We start from the raw sequence: 15,340 nt of genomic DNA, 5'->3' as shown, positions 1-15,340 counted from the left end.
GCTGCCAGTGCTTTTCATGTTGAATGATGATTTTTCATGTTTTTTTGTCAATAGTATGTCCACTACAAAGTCTTTGGTGTAACTGTAGTGACACATAAATACCTCTATTTTCTGAAGCTATGTTTCCCACCTATTCTGTTTGCACAAATTCCACTGTCTACTCTGCCAATCTTATTGTAAAAATTGTATTTCACCAACATCATCAAATTACCCCCATATAGAACTATTTATTTTCATATTTCATATAATCTATTTTTGTATAATAAACCAATGTACATACACATATAAGACTATATTTGCAAATGTAATCTTTTCTTTATCCACATAAGCACAGTACAACATGATAACATTTGACAATAAATTGACCTTGCCAGATATTTCCAAGACATCAAAATTAGTCTCATTCACCTCTACAAAACTACGTATGTATTCAAATCTACAACTGGTAACCCTGGAGTGACCATTCCAGCTGCTGCCTACTGAGTCAATGCCCTGGCCTGCCTTGTCCAGCTGCTGCCTGCTGAGTTGCCACCACAGCCTGCCCTGCCCAGCTGCTACCTGCTGAGCCATTGCCTGCAGAATCACCCCAGCCTGCCCTAGCCAGCCACTACCTGCATTGTCGCCCTGGCCTATCCTGCCCAGCCACTGCCTGCATTGTCGCCCTGGCCTAACCTGCCCAGCTGCTGCCTGCATTGTCGCCCCAGCCTGCCCTGTAGTGACACATCAATACCTCTGTTTCCTGTAGTTAAGTTTCCTGCCTATTTTGTTTCTACATATTCAGATGTCTTTCCTCTGCCTATCTTAATATAAAAATTGTACTTTACCAACACAACCAAATTACTCCATATAAATTATTCATTTTCATCATAAATATTATACATTTTTGTATAACAATCAAGCCTATGTACATACACATATAAGACTATTTCTATATGTAATCTTTTCATCATCCACATGGCGGTGTCCACTATGATGTAATGACCTTTGACAACAAATTGATCTTACCAGACATTTCTGTCTCATTCACCTCTACAAAGCTTTGGGTATCCAAACCTACATAACTCCTAGAAACTCCACATGGTTCTTTGAATTTTCATGCTTACACAACCTTGTATGAAGATTAGACCAGTTGTTGAATCCACTTGTTAATAATGCAATGTTTGTGCTCTTGCTAAAGAGTTTGCAATAAAAACAATAAATTCTATCTGCAGACAGATTATATTTGGAAGTTTCCTGTTACAGTTAAACTTAACTCTCCCTTTTCATTTCTTGGAAAGATGATCACTAGAATATTAAGAGGACCTTTCATTGTTAAGTAATCTTTAACATTTTTATTTATATCTGCTGGCCAACTGGTTATGTCATTATACATGTTAATTACAACTGTATTCATGGATCTATCACTGCATGATGTTTGGGCTTGATTTTTTCCTGGTCACAAGTAAGCTTTCTGCTTTGGCACTGTCTTCTGGTGCACTTAGATCATCTTCAATTTGATTCACAACTGCATTGTCCTTTTCTAATTTGTTATCAATGTCATCATTGTATTTATCTACTGTAATTGGGCTCAATAATTTTTGTTTTCTTCATCCTTAATACATGGGCACTTGAAAGATGGAGTGACAAAGAATTTGTTGATACCACCTCTATACTTTTCATTTTCAGATACCTTAGCCTTGGCCAGTGCTTGTTTCTGGTTGCCACTTAAATATTTATGCCCTTTGTTTCAATCTCTGTGCTTGCCATGATGTAAGGCCTTTTTATATAATTTCTTTTAGAAAAGACAATGACAATAATCTGGAAAAAAAAATGTAATAACATGAAGAAAGGAGAAAAAGGGAAGAAAGTTTGAAGGATGAAAGAAGTAAAGAAATTCAATATTAAAAAAGTTATATAACTATACCCAATACCCGTCCGGGGTATTGGCTGCTTGTTATTATGGCAAAGTAGCAAGCAGTTGATACTTTAGGGTCTATATGGGGCGCCCCTATGGACCAAAGCCACACATCATTTTGTCTATGATAGAGGGAAACTCTTCATAGAGAAATAATGACACTTTTATACTACGACTGTCCCTCCATTATGCTGTCCCCCAACCCCTTGCTGCTGTCCTGTACCATTTCTCTGAGTATTCATTTTCTGTTGTGGGGGAATTCCCTGTGGTGGGGGAAAAGAATAATGCCACCAAGTACACTTGGATTGTAAGAGGCGAGAAGAAAGGGACGGGGAGTGGGACTAGGCATCCTTCTCCTTGTAGCCCCACAGGGGACATTCCTAAACGAAAAAGTAAAAGCATAAGAGGGTCTGGGAGTTTTCCGACCAGCACCCTAAGGTTTGGGTCTTTTAATGTGCGTGGATGTGGTACAGATGAGAGTAAAAGGGAAGAGATAGGTAGTATGTTTGTGAGGAGAAAGATGGATGTGTTGGCTTTGAGTGAAACTAAGTTGAAAGGGAAGGGTGAGTGTAAGTGGGAGGTTATCAGGAGTGAAGAGAGGGCGAGGGAAGGAAGGGGTGGCTGTTCTAGTAAGTGAAGAGATAGGTAAACGTGTGTGGAGTGGAAGGAGGTTTCCTCAAGGATAATGTGGATGAAGGTGAAACTGTGTAAGGAGATGTGGGTCTTTGTAAGTGCATATGGGCCTGGCAGTGAGAAGTGTAGAAGAAAGGGAGGCCTTTTGGATAGATTTAAATGAGTGCATAGAGGATTTAGGGAGAAATGTCAATGTAATAGTACTGGGATACCTTAATGCTAGGGTAGCAAATGGTCCAATTGATGGAGTGGTTGAGAAATGTGGAGTTCCAGGAAAGAATCGTAGTGGAGAGTTGATGGTGGAGGTGTGTCTAGAGTTGATGATAGCAAATACAGTGTTTTGGAAGAAAGTCAAGCATAAGTACACATGGGAGAGGGTGGTGGATGGAAGGGTGGTAGATAGAGCGTTGATGGATTATGTAGTGGTAAATAGGACTATGTTAGGAAGAGTTAAGGATGTACATGTGCTAAGGGGAGAGGGTGGGGGAATATCAGATCATTTTTTGGTGGAAGGTAAGTTGAGAGTGGAGGATAGATGGAGAAAGAGGAAAGGGACAAAAGGTAGGGAGGTGCTTAGAGTGAACTCTTTAAATGAAAAGGAAAAGGAGAAGGAGTACAAGAAGAAGCTGAAGGAGGAGTGGGAGGGAGTAAAGGATAGAGTAGAGCTGGGTGTGGAGGAGGAATGGGGATAGTTCAAGCAGGGAGTCACAAAATGTGCAAGGATGGTGTGTGGAACAAGAAGGATGGGAGGAAATAGAAGGAAGGGTAGTGAATGGTGGGATGAGGAAACAAAGAAGGTTGTAGAAGAGAAGAAGCGAGCTTTCACAGATTGGTTACAAAATAGGATGAGGGAGTCATATGAGAGGTACAAAGAAAAGAAAAGAGAAGTAAAACAAAAGGTAAAGGAGGCAAAGAGGAGAGCAGATGTGAAATGGGGTAAGAGTATGACAGAAAACTTTGAAAGTAATAAAAAAGATGTTTTGGAAAGAAATTAAGAGAGGAAGAGGAGGCAAATCAAGTAGAGAAGAAAAGGTAAAAGGTGCAGATGGAGAGATGATAATGGAAGAGAAGGCAGTAAGGGGAATATGGGCAGAGTATTTTAGGGAGTTGCTAAATGTGAAGGAGGATAGGGAGGGAAAGATAGTTGCAGTGGGAAATGCTAAGAAAATGAAAGTGATGAGTGAGGAGAATGGAGGAGAAATAAGGAAGGATGAGGTGAAGGCAGTTGTTAAGATGATGAAAGCAGGTAAGGCACCTGGTCTGGATGGATGCCATGCAGAATGTCTAAAAAAAGGAGGTACAGTGATGTTGGACTGGTTGGTGAGGTTATTTAATGTTTGCTGGAGAGAGGGTAGAGTGCCAGAGGACTGGAGGAGTGCATGTATAGTTCCACTTTACAAGGGAAAAGGGGACAAGTGTGAATGTAGTAGTTTCAGAGGGATTAGCTTGTTAGGTGTAGTTGGGAAGGCTTATGGGAGGATCTTGATTGAGAGGATTAGAAGAGGAACAGAGGGAGTAATTGGTGAGGAACAATGTGGATTTAGGGCGGGTAGAGGTTGTGTAGATCAGATCTTTGTGGTAAGACAAATATGTGAGAAAGCTATAGGAAAGGGGAAGGATGTTATTTGGGCTTTTATGGATCTGGAAAAGGCTTATGATAGGGTAGACAGAAAGGCACTGTGGGAGGTTATGCAGATATATGGGATAGGAGGAAAGTTTCTAGGAGCTGTCAAGAGTTTTTATGAGAGTAGTAGAGCTTGTGTCAGGATTGGAAATGGAGAGAGTGGTTCGAGGTAAAGGTGGGACTTCATCAAGGATGCGTTATGTCGAGAGGTAAATGCAAGGGTAGTGGGTCAGGGATTGGAGATGGTTAAAGAAAATGGAGAAAAGTGGGAGGTGAGCCAGCTGTTGTTTTCTGACGACACTGCGCTTGTGGCAGGATCAGAGGAGGGATTGAGGAAGTTGGTGGCAGAGTTTGGGAGAGTATATGATAGAAGAAAGTTAAAGATAAATGTGGGTAAAAGTAAGGTGATGAGATGTACAAGGGGTGAAAGTGGCAGTAGACTGGAAGTGAGTATTAAGGGAGAGCAACTGGAGGAAGTGGATAGTTTTAGATACTTGGGTGCAAATAGGCAGGAAAAGGTGGAGTGAAGGTGGAGGTAGAATGTAGATTGAGAGAAGCAAGTAAATGCCTTGGTGGATTGAAGAGTGTAATGAGGAATAGACATTTGGGAATGGATGCGAAGAGGAGACTGTATGAAGGAGTGATTGTGCCAACAGCACTGTATGGGGCAGAAACATGGAACATAAGAGAGGAAGAGAGGAGTTTGAATGTATTTAAGATGAGGTGTCTGAGTAGTATGATGGGGGTTACTAGTCTGGAAAGAGTGAGAAATGAGGAGGTGAGGAGAAGAACAGGGGTGGAACGGGAGTTGGGAGATAGGGTTGATGAAAGAGTATTAGGATGGTTTGGACACATGGAAAGAATGAGTGAAGAAAGACTAGTAAAAGAGGTATGGAAGGCAGATGTGGAGGGAGTGAACATGAGGGGATGTCCTAGAATGAGGTGGATGGATGGGGTGAAGGGGGCTTTGGGGAAGAGGGGAATGTCTGTTGAGGAAGGACGGGAGAGGACAGAAGACAGGGGTGAATGGAGAATGGTTGTATATGGATGATGTTGTGATGCATGAGGTGGAATGGGTGGGGGGATGGGGGGTGAGGTAGTATGTGTGAGCAAATTTCACGCATCCCGAAGGGATTTCTCACCGTCTTCTCCTTTTCTGCATGAGGGGACGGAGAGGGGGTGTCGCCGATTTAATGAAGCGGCCTTGCTGTGGATGTGCTGTGTCTTACGACACTGCTTCTGACCCAGGGCAGTGGACAAGGTACAGGGATGACCCGTCATCCAGGAGGTGCTAAGATAAGAGGGAGGGTGGAGGAGTGTGGAGTGTATTCAGGGATGGAATGGGTGGGAATAATTTTATGCCTTTTCCTTTTTGGCTACCTCCCTTGTAAGGGGGAAAAAGCCTTGGTATATGTATATAACTATTGTCTCAAAATTTCAGTTTTGAGAAATTCCTTGTAATGATTTTGCACACAACTCTGGTATGGATTGGGGGACACATCGCTATGCCAGTTGACCAAATTTTCCATTTTTTTCCCCTCTTTCCCTGAGGTACAATTGAACATGAGTTTCTTCTAAGGGTGGGCACTTTCTGTAGTCGGGCAATTTTGTTGATAGGAATTAGGTGACCGACAAAATTACCTAACACTGCATTAGGATTTTGTGGGGAACCCGACATTCTTGTCTGATGGCTTTTGTGGGGCAACCCATGTTCTTGAATGACCCTAAATATCTCACTGCATTTGGAAGTATCCATGGAATGCGAAAAATAATCAATATATACAGAGTCAGCTGTTCTACCCACAAGCCAATTTTGATGCATTATTTACAGTCATGACAACTGATCGTAGGTTAGGCATATTTCCATTTCCATGGCTAATTTCATACTGTTCTTATGTAGTATTTCTCTATATGCTATCCCAAATACTAACACTGTCATATTATCAGTGGTGGGCAGCGATAAATTTTGCGATAAAGCGATAATGTAAAGCGATAAATTAGTCCTATAATGATAAAGCGATAAATTTCCAAGATACCTTAAAGCGATAAATCCAAAAATACTCTATTTTTGCTACTTATCCATTCAAAAACCTTTTTTACACTTAAAACACCATATCTGTTTGCCGCTTTACAATGAGCCTGTAACCTCCCGCCGTAACGGTTTTTCGTCTCCTACTTTATCGCTGGATTTATCACGGGAAATTTGAAAGCGATAAATATAAGCGATATATTTTTCCGGTTAAAGCGATATTATCGCTTTACTTATCGCAACGCCCACGACTGCATATTATCATCATGCACTATATTTATATATAAATATAAATATATATATATATATACTGTATTTATATATACATATGTACTCATGGACTACGATAAATAATCAGTATATTTCGAACCAGCGTATCACTCGCCAACCGTACATTACTGTAATGTCATTTATATGGCTAATTAGCCCACTCTTTTTTTTTGGAGATAGAATGTAGATTGAGAGAAGCGAGTAAATGCCTTGGTGGATTAAAGAGTGTAATGAGGAATAGACATTTAGGAATGGATGCGAAGAGGAGACTGTATGAAGGAGTGATTGTGCCAACAGCACTGTATGGGGCAGAAACGTGGAACATAAGAGAAGAAGAGAGAAGGAGTTTGAATGTGTTTGAGATGAGGTGTCTGAGAAGTATGATGGGGGTTACAAGGCTAGATAGAGTGAGAAATGAGGAGGTGAGGAGGAGAACAGGGGTGAAAAAGGAGCTGGGAGATAGGGTTGATGAAAGAATATTGGGATGGTTTGGACACATGGAAAGAATGAGTGAAGAAAGACTAGTAAAAGAGGTATGGAAGGCAGATGTGGAGGGAGTGAACATGAGGGGATGTCCTAGGATGAGGTGGATGGATGGGGTGAAGGGGGCTTTGGGGAAGAGGGGAATGTCTGTTGAGGAAGGAAGGGAGAGAACGGAAGACAGAGGTGAGTGGAGAATGGTTGTATATGGATGATGTTGTGATTGCATGAGGAGGAATGGGCGGGGGGGTGGGGGTGAGGTAGTATGTGTAAGCAAATTTTGACGCAGCCCGAAGGGATTTCTCCCCATTCTCTCCTTATATGCAAGGGGGGACGGAGAGGGGGGGTCGCCGATTAAATGAAGCGGCCTTGCTGTGGATGTGCTGTGTCTTGCGACACTGGTTCTGACCCAGGACAGTGGGCAAGGTGCAGGGATGACCCGTCATCCAGGAGGTGCTCAGATGAGAGAGAGGGTGGGAGGGGTGTGGAGTGTATTTAGGGATGAAATGGGTGGGAGTGTTTTTATGCCTTTCCCTTTTTGGCTACCTCCCTTGAAAGGGGGAAAAAGCCTTGGTGTATGTATGTATGTACTTTTTTTTTATTTATACACTTCTCTTTTGTAAGATTATGTTGTCACAGCATAATATATCCTTGAATATGTAACAAAACATGAAGTATTCAAAGAGCAATGATACTAACATCATGTGAAGAAAACAGAGCATTTACTCAATATACAAAGAAATCAAAGTATGAGTAGAGTAGCTTACATAAAACAGATGAATTCTATCTTTCAGTACCCTTTTGGTTGTTGATAAAGTGCCATGACAAAAATTTTCTGTCAATTGTATAATAAATTAATCAAACAATTTGATAAAATTGGTCAATCAAACAATTTGATAAAATTGGTCAAATCGGCTTAAAACCAGCCCAGATCACAATTATACCAAACTTTCTGTAATAACACTTTTAACCTATTATCTCCTGTTTTCTTTAGTTGAAAATGATCAACATTTGGAATATTAAGGTCTTTAACCCCTTCCATACGGTGCCGCACACGTAGGCGTCATGGGGAGCGAGTGTATTCGCGAGGCTGCCATATCGGCGTCTTGATTATATTGATTGTAGTCGCCCCTCCATAATGACATTCTTTCTCATTCTTTTGTAATCGCATTTTCTATGGTTATCAAAATTCACGGGTGAAGAGAGAACGATCGATATAAGCATGATCAACATTTGGAATATTAAGGTCTTTAAGTATCTGAAGAAACCCCCCAGATCACTTAAGTGCAGGCATGTTTGCATTTATTAGTAGCTGTGTGTTAAGAGTACTGTATCTTATTTGTTCATCATTTGTATTTATTGCCTAAGTTTCACCAAATGAAAACCCAGTAGTTGGGAACAGTCCTCAGTATCTCCAACAGATTTCTTGGGAAAAATTTTGGACTGTTGTCTGTGCAGTACTATTTCTGTCACTAACTTAATGTGGCATAAGGAGGAAAGCAGTTCATAGTTGTAAGCTTCCCATGTGTGAAAGTGTGAGAAATACAGATGAAATTAATCAAGATATATGGGCCTAGTCAGACAGAGTTTCAGCCCCTCAGAGCTGCACCTTCTCATGAAAGTGTGTGTGTGTATTTGCCTAGTTGTATTATACGGCAAGAAAAGTGTGTTCATAGTGACCTGTTTTTGTATCTTTCAGCATCAAGTTTGTTCTTAAATTCTTGTTTGTTCTTAAATTCTTGTATAGTTTTTAGACACACTGTTGCCTCATCAAATTTGTTCCAGATATCCACCACTCTTGTGTGGGAAACTATTCTTTTATAGATCTCTTCTATGACTATCCTTTTTGAATTTCTTTTCATCTCCTCTTGTTCTTTTCTTATCCCACTTTAATAAATCATCTCTGTCAAGGTCTTCCATTCCTTTCATAATTCTGTAAATGGTCAGTAGATCTCCTCTTTCTCTTCTTCATTCTAGGGTTGGAAGTTCCAGTTTGGACAATCTTTGTTCGTATATCAATAAAGAAAGTGTTGGTGCCATCTTTGTTGTTGCTCTTTGAATTCTTTCTAATTTCTTTATATTCTTTTTAGTACTGGGTGCCCATAGGGTCGCAGCATACTTTCTTGATGCTGAAGTTCACTTCTCACTTTTGACTACATTCCCAGGTCTTTCTGTAGTGATTCACAGTCTTCCTCTGTAGTTTTAGTAGTTTTGCATTACATGCAAAGAAGTTACAACATTCCACACCTTCATCTATGTCATTTACATATATGGCAAGCATTATCGGAGCCAATACAGAACCTTGTGGGACTCCCAATTATTTTTTCCAAGGTTGAGTTTTTGTTTCAAGTACCACCCTCATTTCTCTCCCATTCAAGAAATCTTCCATCCATTCCAATAACTTTCCTTGTACACCACCTATTGTTTCAATTATTTCTATTAGTCTTAGTAAAAGCATATCAAGTTAGTGGCACATGATCTTTCATATCTAAATCCATGCTGTTTTGGATTTGGTACATTATTTTCTTCCACATGTTTAAACCATCTACTTTTGATAACTTTTTCACATATTTTTGCTATTATGCTTGTAAGGGAGACCAGTCTATAGTTAGTTGGATTTTCCTTGTCCCCTCCCTTTTTATTGGTACAATATTTGCATTTTTCCAAACTTGTGATACCTTTCATTCTTTGAGTGAGTAATCAATTATCTTATATTTTTTGTCCATAAGTTCATCTATACTTTCATTTAATATCCAACTTGCAATTCCATCTGGACTGTGTGATTTTCTGATGTTAAGGTTGTTTTACTTAGTCCTTTATTTCCTTCTGTATCACAGTCATTTCTTTCATTAGGGGGGGGGGGGGTGTCTTTCTCTATGTCAGCATTTCTCAACCTTTTTACCCTTTGCATAGCCTTTAAAATAAATTGCATGTCTCAGGGAACCCCTGCGCATGAAAAAATATATATATATATATATATATATATATATATATATATATATTTATATATATATATATATATATATTTCTCATTTTATTTTCATCATAATAATAGGTTAGATAGTATTATTTCTATATTACACTATTACAATAACCAAAAATATGTTGTGCATATCTAATTATATTACGTATTTGAAATTAAGGGGGTACGCGACACCTGGAGGTCATTTTCTAAAATATTTAGAGTAAAGAGCTGAAACTTATCAGGTAAATAGGTATCCATATTGCCTACATTTTAGGTGAAGCAGAATGATGTATGTACACATGTACGTATACCAGTAGCGACATTTAAAAGTGCACAGCACCATAATACGTGGACCAATTTGTTTTATATTTTGGCTATGATTAGTCAGTAGGCACACCTAGGGCCGGTCATTGAGTGATTGAACAATTTCCTTTATACTTTTGCATACAGGCATTTCAATTTTAATGGCTGGCAAAAATCGTGAAAAATACAATTTTTTTGCTCGTTTCCATTATTACTCCGAACTCTTTCATCCTATTCAAAATATTCGAACGATCGGCCCTAGCAGTTACTAAAAGTAATATTCCCTGTAAGTTTCATCTAAATCTAATGTATATTAGATTTTTTATGATTAAAAAAAAAGTAGAAAAATATCGAACGGAGATATGGCAACTTGAAATATGAATATATCTGTAACTTGCTTATAGTTTCACCAATTTGACTGATTTTTTCATGGCTTAATTCTTATTATATAATAAATACAGTAAAAATTATCAACATATTTTAATTATAAGTACTTTAAATACTGAAAAACTAAAGTATAAGTATGTCACAGTAGTGACGACGCACAGACGACAACATCATATAATTTGCTTTTTTGCACCTTTGGCGGTTTCTTCATATGAAACCTCTCTGCTGGGGGTCTTCAGGGTATCTAAATCATTGGAAAGAGGTTTATTTTCCAGTAGTGGGCGCCTTCTCTTTCCTCATCAGATTCCCCTCGCCAATCTATGTTGGTAGGGCACCCCCTCCAGCATCATATGATGTCCCTTCTTCTTTCTTCTTCCTGTATAGCCTTGATCTTTTTCCTCTTGCTTTCTTCTTTGGATTTAATCTTCCTCTTTGAATTGTTTTGTCTAATGTTGTCCGTCACAGAGGTGCAGGTAAGGGCGGTGGTGGAGTGAGAGGTGGTGAGATCTTTAGTCGTCTTTGACTGCTTGCCATCTTTAACTGCTGTTTTTTGTCATTGTGATGTTCTTTTGTTCTTTTTGCTACCCATGATGACTGTACTAAAGAGTAATATGTACTAGCTAAAGTAATAGATTGCAATGAGAGCTCATGAGACATGCGTACTTCCCTTTTCAGAGCTAGCCGGTAACTAACGCTTAGTTTCGCACAAAGTTGGCGAAATATTCTCCCTACACCTTCCTCCCTTCCCCTCCACAATCGTATTGGCCGTTGATACACTGGGCGAGTGTAAATTCAATCAAATTTCAACGTTATTCGCTGCACCTGAAGGTCCTAAGTGGCACGCCTCTTTCTAGTGTGGGTTGCGCCTTTAAATCTGTCCCTTTAATCCTCACCCAGGACCTTTAAATTGCGCGCGGCTGGAAAATTATTTGTCGGGATTTATTTCTAAGTGGTATACGAACATTTTGAACACAGTTTTGAAAAATGCCATATCTTGACCAAATTCACCCCCCCCCAGGTGTCGCATACCCCCTTAAATAAAAAATAAAAAGTGCCTTAGCTTATCTCGCTTGTTCTCGCGTACCCTTAGGGTTCTGGGGAACCCTGTCTGAGAAATGCTTCTCAATGTCCTTCCTCCCAATTTGTGTACTTTTAATTGTGAATACAGACTTTAAAGGTTTGTTCATAATTTCACCCATTTCTACTTCTACTATGTATTCATATTCCCTTGATGCAGTTTTACCTTTTCTTGTTTATCTTTTAGTTTACCATTCACATACTTGTAGAATAGGTTAGTCCTTGCATTTCTGTATTTCTTTTTCATAGTTTCTCTTTTCTTCCCTGTGTATTTTAAATATTCATTTCTTAGTTTGATATATATTTGCCACTTACTCATTTTTTTTTTATTTTATTCTTTAGCTTTGTCTCTTCAATCTTTAGCCTCACTACATTTTTTATTGTACCAGCACTTAATGTACACCCTTTCTTGCTTCTGCCTTGGTATGTATTTGTCTATGCCCTCATTATAAATTTCCTTTAATATGTTCCATTTCTCTTCCATCTTTGTTTCTTCAAGCTTTTCCAATTTACATTTTGAATTTTTTTTCTTAGTTTCTCAAAATCCATTTTGTTGTACATTAGTCTTCCTTTTCTATGTTTCTCATTTCTTCTCAAATCAATTTCTTCTTTTAGTTCAAACTCTATTAGTATGTGGAGACTCTTCCCAATTGTTTTGTATCCCATTTTATTATAAATTTCAGGCTCTGACATAAATATTAAATCTAGTCTCAACAGTTCTTCATTGCTTCAATGGTTTTTTTTTTTAACCATTGAGTCATTGTGTATTCAATGGTCATATCCAGTAGTATATTTTCCCTAAGGTCTTTTCCACCTTTCATGGTCATTTCTTTCCGACATATTTCTTTTGAGATATAGTCACCCATAATTACTATGTTTCCTCCTTTCAGTAATTCAATTAATGCATTCTCTGTGTCTTCCAACATTTTGGAATGATCACTCTCTGTCCAAGACTGTTTATGGGGAACATATATTACTACAAATTTTCTACTTCTCATGTCCCTGTTTTCAACTTTTTTCATAATCAGTTCCACATTATTTTTTCCTTCTGTTATCTTTGTCACATTTAAGCTTTTCTTAGCCAAAAACATGACTCCACCCTGTTTCTCCTTTCTATTTTTCATCCAATGGTTGTATAAACCTTGTTCCACAGTATTTGTTTGTAGTGGACATTTTAATTTCGTCTCCACAATTCCCATTATGTCTGGTTTCTCTACTGTCGTTTAATTCATTTAGTCCTGAAATTATGCTAATTTTGGTATATGATATTTTTTAACTTTTTCCTTTTTTTTTATTATGTTTCTCTTTTATGATATATCATTTTCTTAGTCTCAGGTCTAGTGCTCTCTAAAAAAAAAAATCAGTCTCCATTCTTCTCTCATTTTTTTCATTTGCTTCATTTCCAAGTGTCTTTTCTCTCTATTTTGCATCCCTCATTCCTTTTTTATCCATGCATTTTTGTAATTTTCACTATTTTCCAGTTTTCCTGTTTTTTATAGTACTGCTATCATTTGAGACCCTTACATTGGTTTTTCGTGACCTATATTGTTTTTCTTTAGAGTACTGCCCCATCCTATGTACCTCTTCTACTTAGCGGTGTCTTATATTCAATCTTGTCCACGATTTCTGGTTCTGATGTGATTATAAGGTCCAGTCTCAATGGCTTTTCCTCATTTCTATACCTAGTATTCTCTTGTATCCATCGTGTCATTGTATGTTCTATAATCATACCAAGTAGTACATTTCCCTATAGGTCGTCTCCACCCTTCACCGTCATCTCTTCCCAGCAGATTTCTTTACAATTAGAGTCACCCATTATAACTATTCTTCCTCCATCTTCCATTATCTTATTTAGTGTTATCCTTGAGTCTTCTAACATATTTTGGTGTTCTCTCTCTTCCTATGAGGCCGTTTTGGGAGGCAAATAATTTACCACAAACTTCCTGCTTTTCTTGTCCCTGTCCTCTATTTCCAACATAATCATCTCCACTCTATTCTTTCCATATGTAACATCCTCACATTTATATCCTTCTTAGTCAGGAACATAACTCCACCACCTTGTTTTACTTCTGTTTCTAATCCAATAACCATATACACCATGTCCTACAATGTTGGGTGGTAATGGACTTTTCAATTTTGTCTCTACAATTCCCATTATGTCAGGTTCTTTTTCCTTCAGGTAATCAGTTCATTCAAGCCTGTTATTAAGCCATCTATATTTGTGAAGGACACTTTTAATTTTCTGTTACCTCCATCCTGTTTTCTGTTTCCCTTCTGTTTTTCTCTCCTAAGAACCATTTCCTAACTTTCATATCCACTACTCTCCAATAGAATTTATCTTTGACTCTGTTACATTCTCTTTTTTTTTTCTTTAGCTTAGATTCTTTTTGTTTCATCTTCCTCTCTTTCCTCTTTATTTTTTATCCATACTTGTTTGTACTGATCACTTTCTGCTAGTTTCCCTGTTGTTGTTAAGACATTCTCTGCTGTCGTTTGTGACCTGAATTTAACCTTAATTGGTCTGGTCTTGTCTATACCATTTCCCAAGCCTATATATTTATTGAATTTCCCTATTTCCTGCTCACCTTCTTGAAATATTTTTAACACCTTGTTTACCTTTTCTTTCTCATCTCCTACTCTTGTAGTCCTATTTGGATGATTCTCTTCCATTCCTAATATAATTATACATTTCTTAATATCTGCTAAGGCTCTTTCTATATTCTCCTTCTCCCTTATCATTTTAATAACTGTGTCCTTAACGTGTTCCTTCATCTGTTGTTTCACTATATCTCTAAATTCAATTTCATTATCCTCCTGAACTTTTCTCCAACCCTGTACCTCTTTTGCTATGGACTCCTTATTCTCTTTATTATTATTCGTAAATTCTTCATTCTCATCCTTTACTTCTTTTAATTGCATTTTTAATTCTTCTATTTCTTTATTCATGTGTTGTTTCTCCTTCTTTAGTTCTTCCAATTCATCAACTCTCTGTGTAATTAGCGCGAGTTGGCTAAACCTAACCTCCCATGATTCGTTCATTTTTGTTAGTTTTTCCTCTAGCCTTGCTAAACGGGGGGAGGTTGTCGTCTCCTCCCTCATCAAATCTGTAGAAATAATTATCTCCATTTGCTATTGAGCTGCTCTTATCTATATTTCTACTTTTGATCCCTTTGTTAATTTGTTCGACTTCACCTGTGTCGTCTGTGCACCTTTTGTTTACACTCCTGACTTCCGGGGCCTGTTTCTCACCTTCCTCATTTTCTTCCATTTTTCTCAATAATTCCTCCCCTTCTCCTTTTTCTTCAAGTGCCCACTACACGAGCTTTCTCTTCCCTACTAATACAACATAGATACTCCCTTGCCGCTGAAATCCACTTTTTCACGGAGTTTATCTTTGCCGTCAGTCCGACGTGTGTTTTCACCATGGTCTTAGATCGTGTGTTAAACTCGTGATTGACAGCTATTTCCCTCCCAGAGAAGGCTCAGAGCTCGTATATGACCTATCTATGGGTATGCTGTGACCTTACACTCACACCCAACTCCCCCACCCACGAGAGTTGGAGTAACAACCCGCAGCGCAATACTGAAATTATTTCAGTCCTGGGTGGGATTCGAACCCAGACCTCCGTATTGGCAACTGGGAACTCTACCAGCTGCACCATGAGTGTGTATACAAAT

General features: G+C 38.5%; 2 protein-coding genes and 1 pseudogene across 2 annotated transcripts in view; all 3 read right to left on the bottom strand.

Moving 5' to 3' along the window:
* LOC143021928 (copine-8-like) overlaps nt 1-15,340 on the bottom strand; it is a 758,082-nt gene that overhangs the window by 656,694 nt on the left and 86,048 nt on the right. The gene's annotated exons all lie outside the window — the stretch shown is intronic.
* Nucleotides 1-15,340, bottom strand: part of LOC143021929 (decapping and exoribonuclease protein-like) — a 252,942-nt gene that overhangs the window by 216,393 nt on the left and 21,209 nt on the right. The window lies entirely within an intron of this gene.
* LOC143021838 (uncharacterized) lies at nt 489-14,930 on the bottom strand (annotated as a pseudogene).

This window comes from Oratosquilla oratoria, chromosome 43 (assembly GCF_046742065.1).
Source record: "Oratosquilla oratoria isolate Oo_2021 chromosome 43, ASM4674206v1, whole genome shotgun sequence".
NCBI classification, from domain to species: domain Eukaryota; kingdom Metazoa; phylum Arthropoda; class Malacostraca; order Stomatopoda; family Squillidae; genus Oratosquilla; species Oratosquilla oratoria.
This window is presented reverse-complemented; position numbering and strand designations above follow the sequence as displayed.